At 38.8% G+C, this 17,922-nt stretch overlaps 1 long non-coding RNA gene across 1 annotated transcript in view; it reads right to left on the bottom strand.

The window, feature by feature from the left end:
• Positions 1–60: 60 nt before the first annotated feature.
• LOC140656627 (uncharacterized) overlaps positions 61–17,922 on the bottom strand; it is a 45,814-nt gene continuing 27,952 nt past the window's right edge. The window contains exon 3 of the long non-coding RNA XR_012044126.1: positions 61–132. This is a non-coding gene — a long non-coding RNA (uncharacterized lncRNA). The remainder of the gene's footprint in view (positions 133–17,922) is intronic.

The raw sequence follows: 17,922 nt of genomic DNA, 5'->3' as shown, positions 1-17,922 counted from the left end.
CAGTACTTTATTCCTCCTCTTCTGCTAGCTTCTGAACAAAGTTTTGCTTGCTTATCATAGGCAGTGTTGCCAGTTCTTACAATTTTATCATGAACTTCGAGGTATTTGATGCTTTATTTAAACCCTCAGCTCCTGCAAACACAAAAAGAATTTTTTCAAAGGTAAACCAAAACTTTCTAGGTCTCATGATTGTGTAGGAAGCTTGAAAGTGTGATCCCAAAAATACACCTTAAGACTTAATCCCTCAATATTCAGAAGTCATCATGTGAATATAAAGAACTTAAGTGTGCTGGGGATTTCTATTTCTTGTTTCTTGGATTTTTTCTAATCTCATAGTTATTGTGCCTGTTTTCAGAATTCTGGGAAATCCAGTTGATGACCTGTCAAAGTTTGGAGCAGTGCATATACTGAATGAAGGTTATAATATTTCTACTACAGCTTCAAGCCCTAGTGAGAAAAGAGGATAGGGACTTCTGGAAACCAGTGGTAAGACATTTGGCATCTCCTGGCTAATGCTCTCCAGTTTATCAAGCAAAGGAAAAACAGAAAAGAAACTAAAAGCCATAGACAGAGCAATTACTTCTTAAAACTTGCCATTGCTTTAGATGCCTACAGTATTTTCCACTTAGACCACTTGGTAGAATCTCCTGTGTTTGGTAGGAACTTTACAAAAAGTTTATTTGATATTTTAAAATCTTTGGCTTATTTGATAAACAGAAAACATGCAGATTTTTGCAGAAGTGTGAAAATGAGTAACAGAATCATCTGCCCTGATTGCATTTTCATACTGATTCTGACAATAAATCATTTGCCTTTTTTATATCTTTCTTCCCCAATTTGCCTTTGTGACCAGGCCCATGACTGAAAACTCTGTTCCTATGTTTGGAGAGGGCAGGAACAGAACACAGATTTTCAGATTTCCTTTAAGCAAGTTACTTTTTCTAGCCCTTTTCCTCATGAAGATAACTTTGAAAATCCTTACTAAAACTAATTGAGAAGGTTGAAAGCTTGCCTCAGACTTTTTTTCCCCCTAAAGCTTATTCAGAATGATACAGAAGCCTCCTAGGATTGGGCTTTGGGGTCTGCAGGCTGCTCACATCGAAGGCCAAATCCTCAGAGGTGCTGAGCAGCTCCAGCTCCAGATTTGGCTCCTTGTTAGTAGTGGCTTCCAGCAACATCTGCAGCTCCTACAGGGATCAAGACTTAGTGGCTCTTTACAACTCCCAACAGGCATTTGTTCAGGGGGGATGCATTTTTATACTTACGTTTCACTTGCAGTAGGATGTTTTCAAAAGATGGTCTGGCGTGCAATAGCTATCCTTTACATATTGCTAAAGATCCTTTACATGTAGCTAAATGTTATGAAGAATCAGGGTCTTACACAGTCAGTTAAAGCACCCTGATTCTGTTTGCAGCCTCAACTTGACAGTTCGCTTGCTTGGGAAGGAATGTATTTTGGGGAACCTTAAGCCTAAATTATTTCCCAGTTTGATGTCTCCTCTCCAGCGGTAAACACAGTTTCACTTGAAGTGGTTGACTGTATGATCCAGCACCCCTCCCCCACTCCTGTCCTTGTCACAATCACCTCTCTAAATGCTTTATTCATTACATTTTCATTGTCTTGAATTTATGCAGTGAGGAAAGTGGGCTCCTAACATTATGAATGTTGCTTTCAGTCTGCTTGGCATGTCATTTTGCTGCCACAGACAGAACTTTCCCCTCTCCCTGAGATATTTTCTGCTGAGAAGCTTGATTCCAGTTTCTGTTTTCTGTTCCCCATCCAAATATTCTCCATTTTATATCCCTGTCTTTTAGTGAAATCTATAAAGGGTTGCTAAAGGGAAGGATAAAATGTTGTAACACATACAGCCATGACAAACCTGTGATATCTGGTTCTGGTCAGACACTGGTATAAGCTGGCAATAACTGGTGATATCAATAATTACCCAAACTTATATCAAGCAGACTGGAGAAGCAACATGCTACTTGTTACACAGAAGGTTACGTAGCCTACACGTGCATATAACGCACATAACACGCACATGTCTGTGCATGTGCGTGTGTGTACGTGTAGGCAGACATCAGTAACTGCAAGTTCACAAGGATACCAAATTTCCAATAAAAGCTTGTTTCTGAAAAATCATGTCTTACTAATGCAAAAGTAAAGGTGATCTGAATAATAATAATATAAGATAATATATTGGCTTTATATAGTGATTTTGGTGAACATATCTCAAAGTTTTCTAAGCTGTATCGTTAACTCCGTTTTACAGATGGAGACATAAAGTTGAAGTGAGCTGCCCAGGTTCATGCTGCAGGTAAGTGGTATAGCTCAGAATAGTCCAGTGAACTGTCTGGAGAACTCTTTTGGCTCCCTTATATTTACCTTAGAAGTCTTCAAACAGTAAAATGAAAGAGAAGGGGACATGAGAGAAAATTAAACCATATAAAGATAACTAGTCAGCCAACTCTTCCTTCTCAAAAACACAAAATAAAAGTTTCATTCAATCCCAACAAACCCAGATGTCACCAATTAAGAGCAAAAGTAGGAACAGACAATTCAGGCCTTTTGTTGTTGTTTTTTAAAGTAGCTTTTCTATTGAAGCCATATACATACATATTACACAGATCAGACTAATAATACACATTTCCAACTCCTAGTCTTTCTTCGTGATAACGCTCTGTTCTCTGCTTGCCAAACAAAAGCTTAAATACAAATAAAAATCAGAATACCAAATGACAAATTCCAGCACTAAGAAATTGAATAAACCAGCAAATCATATCCCATATCACAATTTCCGATAATGCTGCTGTACATAAAGAAATAAACAAGCTAAGAAGAATTTCCACTCTTTTCCAATGATACTTGACACTCAAATGTTTTACTCTTTTCAAAATACTAAGAGAGAATTAGGCCAATTTTTGTGTAAAATGTTCATATGGCTATTTCATTTACCTCCTTGCAAATCTGAGTGCTCTACTGTGTAACTTAGAAAAGCAGTATGCATGGGGCTTTTCAGCTACGTAGCTTTCTCTGGAAAGAGCTGGGCCTGAATGCAAAAAGCAACTTAAAATGTGGCAATGTTGGCTATTGCTGTGCATAATTGGTAGGCTTGGGCTCTGGAGTGGAAACTGAACTCTGTTGTAGACATGTAGTCTCCATGAACAGCACATGGGGAGAGAAGATGCTTCATAGGAGCCACAGAAGCTCCCTGGCTGCATGGAGTCACCTGGAGGAGTCTGAGGCTAGCCAGGAAAGCGCTGAGGTGAGGGATGTGCAGTAATGCCCTCTGCCAAGCTGGTGATCCAAAGGAAAATGCATGGGGTGGAGTTGTATGTGTTATTTTTCTGTCAGATTTGTCCCACTGCACAGCAGGACCATGGGGCTTTGGGTGGGGGAGAGCGAGCCTCTCTTCACAGCAATAGCCTGCAACTTAGGTTAGGCTTTAGGGTGTTGTGAAACCCCACCCTTACACTTTAAAAACCTCATTCTCTTATAGCAATGTAGACCTGATGGAGCTCCAATAGAGTAAATTCTGTAAAGCTGGTCTTGTGGAAGGGAGACTAGTTCCTGGCATTCAAACACAATGAAACACACACATACACCACATGTGTGTGCTGACATTAAACATCCATTCACAGATTCTGCCCCTTGACTGGCTTTATGGAAATGTTCATTCAGGTTCATCCCTTCTGTCCAAAAATAAACCTGGGACCGATTATAGTTTTGCATCAAAATCATGTGAAACTCATGGGTTTGTCATGAGTCCAGAGGAAACGTGGGAGTTTCTTGCTGAGATTTTAAGTTCACTTGAATTTGAAACTCAGAATGAAACTTGGGGAGGGAGAGAATGAACGCACAGATCCACAGGAAAGAATATGTTCAAAAAAACCCTCGTGAAATGCAGCTGCCGATGGCTTTAGAAGAGATCCTCACTCAAAAAATGAAAACAAATCAAAACACATTCCTCTCTCTTAAAAGTCTGACTCTTAACGCTACCAAAAATCTTTCTTTCCACTCTGGGCAATTCCATTTGTTTAAAAAAGAGAAAATGCATAAAGTTTTGCCCAACAAAATGTCCTTATAGCAGCTCTAAAAGCAGAGGGAAAAGTAACTTTTAATTAATTTATAAACAAAAGATTATTTCCTGCATTGCCAGCAAAAATCCTGTTTGCCGACAAGGTTCTGGCTTCAAACATTATCAGCAACTGGCAGGATGAGTCCTTTTATGTAAATGAACTCATTATTATTAATTTCTGCTGGTGCTGAACGATTTATGAACTGCTTTTCGAATATGGAAAAGTGGTTCATGAATCAGAGGGGAAAAATGTTCAAAAAGTCCAGGGTCGATAAATAACAGTAGTCATTCATGAATCCCGCCCATGGTGTCTTTTATCTTCAGTAAGGAGAAGATCAAAATGATAAAATAGTAATGTGCCAACAAAAAAGGATTGAATGGGCAGAGACTAGTAACGTTGTCCTCTTCGAGCCTTAATGGGCAGGGATGAATGGCGACAGACTATCCTTCACTAACAGGCAGCTATATACTATGATTCTCCCAAGGTGAAAATATTCTTTTTTCATACACATGCCACACAGAGGCAGAATAAGAGGGACCTGCTGAGCAGAATCCCACTTGTCCCCCTGCCTCCACAAACATACACAAGCTATGGTCGAGGCATGGTGCTTTTCCATCGTAGCTGCTTTTCAAGTAATACAAGCCTACTACGCACAGACGTTGTAATTGCAAAACTCTGTGGGTACCTCCCCAGCAACCTCATGCTTCCCCCATGTCTTTTACACTTCATTACTGCTAGTCTTCCTGGAACTGGCATGTTACCTAGTTCTTCTCTACGAGGGAGGGCAGAACCCATTTGATTTTAAAGGCTCTTATTTTAAGATGAACAGAGCTGAAGAGTACTTCATAAAAAGTGAGAAATCTGGCAGCTGTTCACCTTACCCCTGCTCTCTGAGCATGTCACTAGCCCTGAAGAGGCTAGAGTCTTCAGGATAGTATAGTGTATACAACAATTTACATTGGCCTTGTTTAATGAAGACACTATTTTTCATCTGTATTTGAAGGAATCGGGTTGAAACACAAAATATTGCATGTACCAGGAATAAATTGTGGTCATAGAGGTGGTATTTTCTCCTTTAGGAAATTCTCTGATGTGCAAGTGGTCACACAAGAACTGGGTCAAATTTATTCCCAATGTAATTTCATTAAAATCACAGAAGTTGTGCCCAGAATGGATTTAGCCTGTTATTATTTCCATGCTAAATATAGGGAAACTGTAAAAAAATGTTCTCTAATTAGTTTTCCTTTCTACAGTTTTGATATGGGAAGAAACTACAACTGCGTATCGTGATTATTTGCTTTTAAATAGCATTGCTCATCTAGGAACTTCAAAGACTTTTCAGGTATTAGTCAATTATAAGCTCACAACATCCTGTGAGGTATGAGGAATTCTATTAGCACAAAAGGTGAAGAAAATGAAGCAAGGAGAAGTTACATGCACAAGGTCTTGAAAAGAATTTGGCAGACTCAGTCTGCCAATCTAGAATAATTGATGACTTTTCCTACTGCAACCAATAGTCAAAAGTATCTTCCAGCAGAGGAAAATAAAATGACAGACTACTAGCTGGTTTTTAACCTTATTCTTATGTATATTTCAAATTAATATCTCATCCATTTTCTTTATTTCATATTGCCACAGGACAAAATCCTATGCTTCTGAGCTCAGCAATGAAGTTTTAATCATCTCAATATACATCTTTCCACAATATATATTTTTCTGTCTACCAAAGACATAATGGCTGCTCCTTTTATGGGAAATCAGGATTTAATCCAGTAAGTCTGTGAGAATCAATATTCTTGTGAAATGACACCATGTTGAAGTTATTTTATGTTATGTTGATGGTTAGCTAATTTTGTAATGGAGACATTTCTTCCAGAAGCAGACATAGTATAATTTAGTGGTAAAAACGTCAATCACAAGGGGTTGAACACTTATGTCAGGGCAGGAAGAGGGCAGATTTATTGATGGAAATGTATCTATATACTCTTTGTGGCACTTTGACCTGAAATATCCATTTTGGTTATAATTTTGTTTTGTGAAAATTACATCAACTGCAATCAGTAATGTAAAAATGACACTGGAATGCTTTGTTCCACAGGCCTGATTTAAAAGTCTTGCTGATGTTTGTTATAGTAACAGCTTCTCAATAGCAAGCGAATTAAGGTAGTCATTTAACTGGTCCTTTTTTCTGTTTGTAGGATTTTGTAATAGATGACAACCTCAGAAAAAAACAGAATGTTCTTTTTTCTACTGTTTAATATTGTTTAAATAATAAATATATAGCATGTTTCATAATGACATTGAGATAGCCAAGAGAAGGAGGCATGGTGCTCTGGATAATACTATATGTGGTTATATTCCAGTGTGGCTTTTCTTCCTAATGCCAGTTAACCACCCACCCAAAGCCATAAAAAATAACAATAGGAATGGGTAGGAGAGGATGGAATAAAATAAGTACAGAGGTTGAGAAAGAATAAGTGACAAGGAAGGAGACAAAGAAACAGCACAGTGCAAAACACAGGGAACATAGGAATGTCTCGTTTGTGACTTCAGCTTTTTTTTTACAAAATTATAAAATCCTTATCAACTCAATGGACTTTCATATTATTATTCCAGATTTACAATGGTGTAACTAAAACCAGAATCTGGCCAACCCTCAGCTTAAAGAATAGGAAAAAGATCATTAGGAACAATGTGAATTTTACAGAGGACCTGTGCTATAATGTGAAGTACTGGTTATTGTCTATTTTCTGCTGCACTACCATTCCCTGAAAGAGTGCCTTTAACCAAATAATATCATGACTCCCTAATTATTAAAGGCTTAATTAATCTCTGGGCTAGTCCTGAGAAATATTCACCTTAGTGTAGAGTGATTCTTGCACAACTGAAAGTTTAATTTAGTATAAATAATGATGGGGTGTTTTCCCAGCTAGCACACAATCCATTCAAGCTTTCCCATTTTCTGCCCTTCCATTTACATCCTTTGCATGACTATCATGCAAAGCTAACAGCTCACTTTTCTCTAACAATCACCTTTTTTCACTGAGATGTACAAAATTCATAATCTGCTTTGTAAATCTTAATTCTTGGCTCCTTTTCAGGCAAACATAGTGACAGAATCGGAGACCATCCAATGTCCTGCTCTGTAGTGAGTCACAATGATTTTCTCACTTAAATATAGAAACCGTTTAGAGTCTGGGTAGATTACAACTTTCCAGTAGGACTAAAAGTGGGAATTTGTCCTATATTTTAAGGCCATGACCCCCAAAGATGTTTCTTTTGAGTGGTATCCTAGGCTTTCTATAAACTTGATTCATTGGAAACAGTCCTCAAACAACTAAAGGCTGCTCATTAGAGAACGTAGAGCACTGCTCATAATGTCACTACTAGTGATGGTATGATAAATCAATAGGGCACTAATATAACAGTATATTTGTTTGCACACTATCAAGCACAGCTAGACATCTTGCTCACAGGTTGCCTGTCATGCACCTCCGTTTGGACTGGGAGAAGGTAGATCAGGAAAGCACCCAGTCCTCCCAAAAGTTAGGACTGCTCATTAAGTGGTCCCTGATTTACAAACTGAAGAATCAAAATAGTAATAAGACTGAAATTTAGCTCACTTTCACATTTTGCCAATCAGATCATGGACAGTTAGTATGTGCCTCAGAGAAATGCTGACTAGCAGGAAGATTAGAAGAAATTCATTATTAGAATAAGAAAAATGTAGTTAATGTTTTGGGTGTGTTTTTTTTTTTTAAGCAGAATTTTATTGTTTTTTCTTGACCCTAGATGTTTTAGTTCTGCCCATTTGCATAGGTAATATCGCTATCGTATTTATTCACACTGCTCATAAAAGAGCACATCACAAAAGTCCCTGGAAAATAAAACTCCAATGAGAAGGGACCCATCAAGTTTAAATGGAGGTTTATATTGCGGCATTATGAGACAGAGGCTTGCACATTTGCAGCTCCCATGGCAGAAAGTGAAACTCTGAACAATTAAAGCAGCACAGACATCCTGCCCTAAAGGACTGTAAGCATTTAAAAAAGCAGCCATGACCTCTCTTTATTGGGCCTGTTTTCTATTTAATTTACAGTCTTTATTAGCCAACAAAATCTTGCCTGGATCTTAGTCAAAGTGATGAATATACAAGCATTTTGATCTACAATTTGTGGCACTTCAAAGTATTCTTTACTTTATGATCATTTGTAATCAAGGTCAGAGCTCTGGCAGTAATTTAGATACCACCTAAACATTTATAATATATAAATTGCTTTGCAGTAGCATGCATGCTGTCCTTTCTATTTTTGTTCACAGTGATTGGGGTTGCAAATGTTCAGGCTCTCAAAAAGTTACTCCTACAAGTATGGTAAGCAGCTCCATACCTAAGTTTCTCTTATTCAGTTCCCATAACGGCACACAAAAATGGAGCATACATGTATGGCAAACCAAAATGGTTTGTTTTCATTGGTTTGTCAAAATATGAGCTTAGGAGAGTAGTAATACAAATTACTAACTTTGTGGGGGAAAAAAAAAAGCCAAAAAAAGCCTTAGAAGTTTTGAAAAGGAGTTTTTATTCTCTTTGTCATCTGTTTTTCTCACTTTTCCATATACTTTGCTCATGCAGCAAAAGTTTTCTGCTTTGTCAGATGCAAGCAGTTTCAGAAGTGTTCTCTTTTTCAAGTACAGGGACTCTCTTTCATGCCAGCAGCATCTTGCAAAACAAAAACTAAAGGTGTGATTACTGTATTAGCACCATCATCTCGGGTTCTAGGCCCAGTTCTTTCTAGACATTATGTCTTTCTACATCTTTCTCTCTAGATTTGTGCTTGCTAGGACAAACCTTCTGATTCTTGTACTTCACCTCTACAGTCCGACCTTTCAACCAGCACAACTCAAACATTCATTCAAACCCCAGCACTGAGTCTCAGTTACTTTGGCCTTGGCAGATGGATACCTTGCCCATTCACTCTGACACGGCTGCAGGGGTGCATTTTCAAATTTAATATTGTATTATCTCCCTCTTCCACCACGCACCCTTTCATCGGCTCCTTCTTTTTCCCAGCAGCTGAAAATGTCCTACGGATATTTTAAGGCCCACATAGGCTCTCCCCAGACTGTTTGTCCCAATGACATCCATGAGGTACTGACAGATCAATGTGCATCCACCATTCACAACAGATTTAATCACCAATGTCTTAAATTTTGAACCATGCTCATTTTGTTTTCTCCTGTGAGGGTCCACTCCTATAAAAATCTGCCAAGCTACTTCACTTGCCCTTCTTCACTCCCTTAAAACTCTCCTCTGCAGTGACACCTTAAAAAAAATGATAGTGGTTAAGCAGCTGATGTGCTGTGACTGCATAGTGATCATAATTATCTCCCAGTTACCTTGTCATTTCTGCCCCTCTCCCCATCTGTTTGCTGTCTCTTGTCTTTTGCTGAGATTAAAGACTCTTTGGGGTAGGGACCGTGCCTGTATTTCCTGTGCATTTGGATACTGTCCTGCATGAAGAATCTTGGGTTCTAGGCACTACTGCAGTGAACATAAATAAGAATTACTGTTTCTAAAGCAAAATCCTCTGCATTTCTGTATGCATAAATTATAGCCACATCCTGTAATCCATTTTTCAGGCTAAACAATGGACTTCAATGGGAGTTGAGCCAGGGCAGGAGTTGGCCTATAGTCTTTATTCAAAACAAGCAACATAACATATTATTAATCACCTTAAATAGAGACTATCACATTCAGTGATGCAATCCTACCTGCGGATAAAATAAATACCTTTCCAGAAACCTTGTGACTTCTCTCGTTTACACTAGGCCAGGCTGCTTTTGAGAAAACTATTGTTCTGCCAGGGATAACAAGATTGCAGTGACTCCCTGGTTGTATTTCCTTCATGTTGATTTCTTGGAGGTTGGCAAAAGGCTGGTGAATAACCAACAGAGTCAGTTGTATGCCACCCTGTCTTTGCCCAAGAGGTCTAGCAGTAGCTAGCAGTAACTTCCTATTCAGAGCTTTTATCTCCCACTAGAGCAACACAAAGCAGTCTTCTGGGGGCTGTAGTTTTGAATTTTATTCTGAATTTTGTTAATATCCTCAAATATAGCTTTATCCGTATTGCAACCATAGCCCTAAGCTGCTCGTTATAATTCACCAAAGTCTTGGGGAAACAATCAGTTTGGCCAAGAATGCAGCTTGGGAAGAATCTCAAGCTATTTGTACATGCCTGCATCATAAGTGTTGGTGGGAGAGGTGGTTACGGAGGCCACTGTCTCCTGTGCTGTTCTTGAGGAACGACAGCTGTGTGCTTCCTCCCATGTAACTTGGAAGAACTGCAAAGGAGAGGAAAGCCAAAGCCAAAAATAAAAACATGCGCAAAAGCAGAGAGTAAAATCTGCCAGAGTCAAGGAGCTGTTGTACTACTGGAGATGAGCCAAAAATCTGTGGAAGTCCCCTATTAATGCAATGGCTTGGTTATAATTGCTTCCCCCCACACCCCACCCCTTCCTTCCCCAGGTGAATCTTGTCTTGCACGTACAAGAGAGACTAGAAAAAGCACGCACACTTTTTCCAGAGTGATAATGTTTGTTCTACAGGCTTTCTGCCTGAAAGTATATTTTTTTTCTCTTCTCTTGCAAAGTGTGGGGCTTCCTAAGTTGTTGATGTGTGAAAGTGAGGCAAGTTCTTAATATACTCAGTAAATCCAGTCTGTATATGCTTACTTTCTACCCAAATTGATTATTATTTTAGCAAAGGGTTAATCTGAAATAAATGTTCACCGATCATGTTGCTTTCCACTTTCTGCCAGTGTTTAGGTCATTAGATGCTGGTCTGTAAATGAACCATGCAGATAAGACCTAATGTTAAACATCTAGGACTTCCTTATATAGGGAAAAGTGCAAGAAGGATAAGAATCTCCTTGCTTCAGACCATAAGACAGCTATTGACTTTCTAGCACTAGGAAGAAACCTTCTGAAGCATTTTCTGTTTGCCATCATCCGAAACAAGATGCTGAATTAGAGGCATGGTTGATCCTGGTCTGATTCAAAACCCCCTATGTTTCCATTGGCATAAGGAAAGTGCTTATAGCTGTGTAGCAAAATTGCTGCAGTGGAATAAAGCGTACATATGGAAACAGAAGTAAAGTTCAGGTTCCTTCCTAGCCTTTTAGAAAGGGTCATAGCATGTTTATCTAGAAAAGGGGGGGTTTTGGTTTTGGTTTTTTTTTTTCTCAAAGAACATAGGAAATGTATAACTTTATATAGAATTCAGTATTTACTGTACTCTCAGTAATGTGCCTCTATACCCATATATTTTGGGGCTTCTTCAGTCAATTATTTCTGTGTTATTGGGGAGAAAGTTATCTAAATATTTTGAGTGGAATACTATGGTATATCTGAAAATTGCCTATGCTTTCCGATCTGAGGAAAGCATTCAGTACTGAGTAGATAAAGCAAAACTTTGTATTTATTTTAGATAATTTAGTCTCTAATTATACAAAAGTGATGTGAGAGAGATACACAGAATCTGACCCATAATTGTGACTAAAAAATAATAATATTATCCTAATTAAAAACCATATAAGAGCTTGTTGTCCAGCCTCAAATCCCTGACAGACTTGTATGGCTCAAATAATTGCAGGATTTGCAGACTAAAGATTTAGTAAAAGTTTCATGGAAAAAAAGATCCCTAATGAATTATCAGTGTTTTTTAATATTGTGCCTCTTCTACAACAATGATGGCTTTTGGGGACTCTTGCTCACTTATGGGACGTGTGGGTCATTCGAAAGCTTGAGTATTCATTATGAGATGAGCTGGAACTGGATAAGCAATATGTTTGGTTGAAAACTAAATTTTATGTAAATTCTACAGTGATGTTTTCTGGCTCAGTTAGAATCCATTCTACTGTTTATCTTTCTACTAATAATGGTCTCTTGGGCTTCTTTTTAAGCCTCTCTGTATACTTTTTTTTCTTTTAAAATGAAAGATGAAGATCCAAAGAAAACAATTTTTAAAGATAGAAATAGAAACACTAGGTAAAAGAAATTAGCAATGCAATCTCTGCATATATTATATGGAAATCTTCTGCAAAATTGCGGCTTGGAATTTTATTCCTAGGACATTAACCATTTCATGTTTGAACAGTGTTGCTGCTCTGGTTCCCCATATTTCAAAAAACGTTTGGATCTGCTTTTTATTTCTATTTCTGGATATTTTTGTAATGTTATTAAAATATTCCTTCTCCAGAGTGGTAAATCCAGTTCTCTGGAAGAAATAAAATCTGTGGCATAGCTCTGAAATGAGAATTAACCTTGATTACTACAGTAATTTACTAATCAAAACTGGAGACCTGCTAATCAAGTCTGAATTACCAGCTGCTTGATTTTTATAGTGACATAACCAAAATTGAACATTTGGTAAACAAGAGTCTTATTTATGAGGGGAAAAAATTGGCATATGGCCATATTCATCTTAATACATTTATCAGTATATTGTTGTGATTTCCTTATCTGCTGATGTAGGCATCCCCCTTCTAACTTAAGCCATCCACCTTACCCCAGAAAGACGAACACTGAATTTTAGATTACCCTAGAACTGGAGTCAGAGTAGAAAATCTCACATTTCAAGAGAGGTTTCCTGACCTACCTGTTGTTTTTGGACCCAGGGAGGAGACCGACTAATATATCGTAACAGCCTTATATTATAGAGTTGGTTAGAAAGCGCCTTGGAATAAGGGAAGCAGAAAACTGAAAACAGAAACGAGAGGAATGGAGAACTGCCAGTAAGCAGACAGCTGGGAAAAGCTGCAGGAGGAAATGGCAAAGAGCATCCATGCGGCGCTGGTGAGCCCGGGGCCGGAGGGGGTGCTGACAGCTCTGGAGAAGCAGGAGAGCAGGGAGAAGACCCAGGGGAAATGGTGCGAGTGAATCACCGAGGGCCTGACGGAGGAAACCACCGACCGCTCCTGTGAGTAAGTGCATTGCTCGTATAAATGGACAATGTGCCAATTATGATAGCCTGTCTGATAGGCCTGGGATTTTTAAAGTATTTGTCTGGTTTCCATAAGTGCAACTAATTTCATGTTTTTAATCTTTTTTTTTTGGTCTGATTTCTGTTCATTTTTTCAGCTCCCAGATGGCATCCTGTATCCACTGACACAGAAAATAATTTCCCAGTATTTTCTTTAATGAATGACCTATTATGAACAAGCAGGAAAACCCCATATTGTACAATTCTTCCATAGAAAAACTGATAATTAATATAAATGGAGAGAAGCCCCCAGAATGGGAATCTTTTTTGTTGTTTGAATTGTGGATGGTATTTCATTAAAGTGGCTTGTGCATTTTTTAAAAAAATCCTGTTCAAATATTGTCATGGGTAATTGTGCTGTTAAAAAGGTAAAGAACAGAAACACAAACAGATTATTTCTAGAATTATGTTTACAGCATGAAATTCTCAGCTAGTCAGGCTCTTTCCCATTCTCTGGATGTTACTTTAGACCTAATCCCTCATTCTCTCAATTCTTAGCATAGAAAATATATACTAAAGCTAGTGCTGCTTCCATTTTTTCACCATCTTATCTCATAAACCTGAAATACTGTTTTTCCCTTTAAGTCTTGAATGTACTCGTGCCTAACAGGAATGAAGAAGCATAGGGATGAATTAAGATGCGTTGAATGGTTTATAGCATATTTAGACCTTGAAGAACATGTGTGTATAGTGACTGTATGTTTAAACACGACCCTGCAAAGCTGCAAGGGACCGCAGCCTAGCACGGGCCAGCCTCGCGTGCAGCCTGCACAGCCTTACGGCTCTCCTGCAGCAAGTGCAGTCCAATCACGTCATGCAGCAATTAGAGCAGCACACTTAGCTACTTGGATCAACTGGCATTTCTTCAGAGTGGTTTTAAGTACCGGGAAAATGTGAGCAACTGTAAGCTAAAACAGAGAGTGCTATTCCTAATATTGTGTACTCTTGGCAGGAGGGACATCCATGAGGATAAAGATTCCAGATTTTAGGGATGGATCCTGTAAGCACACTCAGTAGGCAATGGCTTAGAACATTTGGAAGGCCAAAGAAATAAGAGTGAAATAAGTGGCTTAGACAGAGTTAAGCAAGAGGGGATATTTCCCCCCAGCAACTGGAATAGGACTCTGCTCCACTCCATTTCATGTCCCTGCTTCTCCCTGAAGCCATGTCCATGCATCCAGAAACTTTCCATCAGAAGTGCTCAGTATTGCCTTACATGTTTAGGATGGCCTTTACACCCCGTCAAAACTTCAGAAGCCCAACAAATCCACCTGGAAATGTGGATCATTTCAGACTGCACTGGGACATAACAGGAGCTCCGCAGAGAGAAGGAGCATATGAAGTCACTGAGGAGGGAGTACTTGCAAGGAGGGAGTGATTGCTATGGAGGCAGGCCAGAAAGAAAAGTAGAAAACAACAACAAAAGTAGTGGCAGAAAAACTGGGAAGAGGAAGCAAAAATGGTAAAGTGACACGATAATGCTTTACTAGCTCTAAAGCAAGGAAAAATTATGAAAGCATTCATTTATTCATTTTCAGCCAAAGAAAACAACTAGGGCATAAAAAGAGGCAAAACCAACCAACCAACCAAACAAAAAGAACAGAAAGTAGAACACGTGAAGAAAAAGGGCAGCAAAGGAAGAGGAAATGAAGAGAGAGGAGAAACAAGTGCTGGAAGTAAAGGAGTGGATGGTGGGGGCGGAGGCAGCACAAAGAGATCTGACGTACAGGGCTTTTAGGTAAGTGAATTTTATTTGTGTATGTCATTTCCTACTTTTTATTGCATTTCTCTGGCAACCATCCCACAGTTCCATAACCTATGGGTGGGTGGGAGGAGGTGGCTAAGAGGGCAAAATGGTAGTTTTGGCAGAATATTGACATGACTTGAGTCAGGTCGTTACTTGTGGTTGTCATTAGACAAATAGTGAAACTGGGTTAATGGGACAGGTGTTTATGAATCCTACAGGCTAGAGGAGGCTCAGTTTTCAAAACCTGACTCACACAGAAAGGGAGAGGCCCAAACGATTCAATGCAGTGAAAGTGATGGCGAGCAGTGGTTTCAGCACTGCAGGGGCCACAGGGACCTATTTCAGACTTACAAGATGGTTTTCAACTGCCAGGTATGTTTCAGTCTCTTAGCAGACTTAGGAAGGTGGACACTGCACAGGTTTCTGTATTGTTAACTTCCTTTTTTGCAACCATGGGATGGAAATAATAATTTTTTTTTAGTGCAAAATGAGATTCTGAAGCGCAACTATATGGCAAAACATGACTTTCATGGAAAATGTTCTGAACTCTGAGTCTCCATCTTTTCTGGGTACCTTTGTTTCTTTTTGCCTTCTGTTCAACTCTTTACAGGCTTTTTTCTAAATATCTTGCATTTAACATGGAAAAATTTCTAAAACATACAGTGTCAAATAAAATGAGTTAGGATTTTTGAAAACATTAGAACATATGCTATAGCTGCCATCCTGAGAAAGACAAAATGTCCATGTAGACCAGTGTCTTCTCTCTGAGAGTGAGAAGGAGCAAATGCCTAGGGAAAAAATGTATGAACTCTGATATATCGCTCATATAGAGCAATCCTTCTTCCCCTGTGTGCTTCTGCCCTCTGAGGATCGGTATCTTAGACATTTTGATTTGGAGGCTGGATCTTGATCATCATGTTTAGTAGCTAGTGATGGATTTTGGTTGCATGATTTCATGTAATCCCTTTTATGGTCCATTTACACTTTTGACCTCCACACCATCCTGTGGCCATGAGTTCCGTAATTTCATTATGCACTGTGAGGTGCATAAAGTACTTCTTTTGTTTGTTTTAAGACTGATGCCTGGTCATTTAATTGGGGCTCCTAGTCCTTGCATTTGTGGGAACTGTTGAATAATGGCTCTATATGTTATAAATAAGGCTTTTGAAATAAAAAAGCTTTCTTGTAATTTTAAAGCCTTATGATCAGGCAAGTTCCTCCTCCTCCTCTTGCAAATCCTTCCACAAAAAAAGGAAAAATTCCCAACTCCAACTGCAGCCTGATGAAATTAGAATTAATTAAAACAAAAGTAGTTTTATGGTGTTCATACTACACAGATAAGTAGCCTTGGTCTTATTTTATATCTCCTATATGGTTCCCTTCTCATGTCACATCACAGTGCTATTGTCAGTTCCATGGGATGTGAAATAGTCTATTTGTAATGCCATGATCTGTGGCACAACTATTAAATCATAAGTATAGTAATGGGAGAGTATGTTCATTGAGTTCTCTGCAACAGGAGGAAGGGGAAAGGCCTGCCAAGTCAACTAAAAAAAATAGGAATTGACTTTGAACAAGACACCTGAGCATGGACAGGCAGCCATATACAACGGGGTAGACCAGGGTGTGAACTTACAGTTTCTCGGAAATTTCGGTAATTGCCATGTTCACATGCCAGCTTCCCAGTATCCGATGTAAATATTATTGTTTCTTTTCCACTCGCATCTAAGCTATCTTGCATTTGGTGCTGAGTGAAAGCATATATATGGATGCTTGCTGTGGGGCAGCTGACATGCTGCTACTTTGCACCCTGCTTTGACCTGTGGTAATCTGCTTGTATGCCTACACTTCTAGTTTCTTGGCCTCTTTGGTCTCTGTCCAGGTAGAGAAGGAGCCAATAACTGTATCGGCTTGTATGGCACAGCAACAGGATAGGTGGCCCTGAGGGAGCTGGTGGACCAGTCCTGCGTGCAGAGAGCAGTGCAGAAGGATCTGTTCTTTTCCCCGATCTACCGTATTTCAACCTGCGCAGGGCAGGAAGGGGTAAGAGAGACGATGTGAGGCAGAACCAGTGTTTCCATCTCCCTGCAGACAGTAGTTATCCGCATGTCCTCTTTGCAGCATCTTCCAGGTCTATGTTATTTTGTATCATTCCGGTCAGGTTGCTTTACAGAGAGACAAAGAACAGATTCCAGGATAAAATCAAAACTGCTCTGAAAATGCACTCTGTGTGGCAGTATTTGGAGCAGTGGTGAGAGGTTAAAAAAGGAGTTTGACCCTAACCCAAGAATCAAAATTAATGTAAGAGAATTTAATGCAACACAAGGTGTGGTAGAACAAAGACTACTGGGGGGTCTCATTTATATTCAGTTATGACAATCATTATTCAGCACTTGAAAAGAAACAACAGTGCCATGGTTTTCACTGAATTGTATGAAGAAACAGGATAACTTTCACAAATATCACAAAACACTTCACAAATCAATTGTATTGAAAATATATTAGGTTTCTTTAAAAAAAAAAGATCGGAAAAGGAAGCAGCACAAGCAGGAGGAGAGACAGCACACAAAGATTTACTTCTGAGTGCTACAAAATATTGAACTAAAAATAACATTAAAGATGAAATTTGCAATGAATCTCAAGCTGCTAAATTCCCAAAGGCTAGGTCTGCCAAAGGCTCTGTTGGTTTCCTCTGTTCTTTTCTGTCTTTATTTAAATATTTTATACAGTTGTCTATGTTCATGTGTAGTGTGAACTGTCATTTATATTTCAGTCCACTCTAAAATGGATCTTAGACTATCTCAAGCTGTGCACTGCAGTGAGTAGTTTTGAACTGAGAGGTAAGTTGAAGTGGTAGGGACAAATGAAGACTGATATTTAATGTAATTTTTGTGTACTTATATTTTGCTGTCATGTATTTTGCCTTAAAACTGATTTGTAATTTTATGCGTTTTGTGACATTATGATAAGATGTGATGTGAGTATGGTTTCCATTTAGCAAATACATTGATGTATTTTTGAGTTGGAGTGGTTGACTGTGGGAATTCAGAATTCTGAC

The sequence above is a fragment of the Ciconia boyciana genome, chromosome 9, assembly GCF_034638445.1.
Source record: "Ciconia boyciana chromosome 9, ASM3463844v1, whole genome shotgun sequence".
NCBI classification, from domain to species: domain Eukaryota; kingdom Metazoa; phylum Chordata; class Aves; order Ciconiiformes; family Ciconiidae; genus Ciconia; species Ciconia boyciana.
Note: the sequence above shows the minus strand (reverse complement) of the source record. Positions and strands in the feature narration are given on the sequence as shown.